We start from the raw sequence: 228 nt of genomic DNA, 5'->3' as shown, positions 1-228 counted from the left end.
TAAGAGCAGTTTCTTGTCGTTTCAGTCTTGTGTGTGGATTCCAAGTAAGTCTCTTGTCAAGATGGAGTCCTAAGTATCGAATCTGTTCAACAGGCGATTTTAATTTAAATTTATTTTATAAGAGTTTAAGAACTTAATAACAATACGGTAATTAGAACATAAAGCGAAATCTAATCTTAATACAACTATATTCACATGTTTGTTTTAATTAATTGATTCAAGTTTTGG

Source organism: Halyomorpha halys, unplaced genomic scaffold, assembly GCF_000696795.3.
Source record: "Halyomorpha halys isolate HHAL.00 unplaced genomic scaffold, Hhal_1.1 Scaffold1386.1, whole genome shotgun sequence".
In the NCBI taxonomy this organism is placed as follows: Eukaryota; Metazoa; Arthropoda; class Insecta; order Hemiptera; family Pentatomidae; genus Halyomorpha; species Halyomorpha halys.
Note: the sequence above shows the minus strand (reverse complement) of the source record.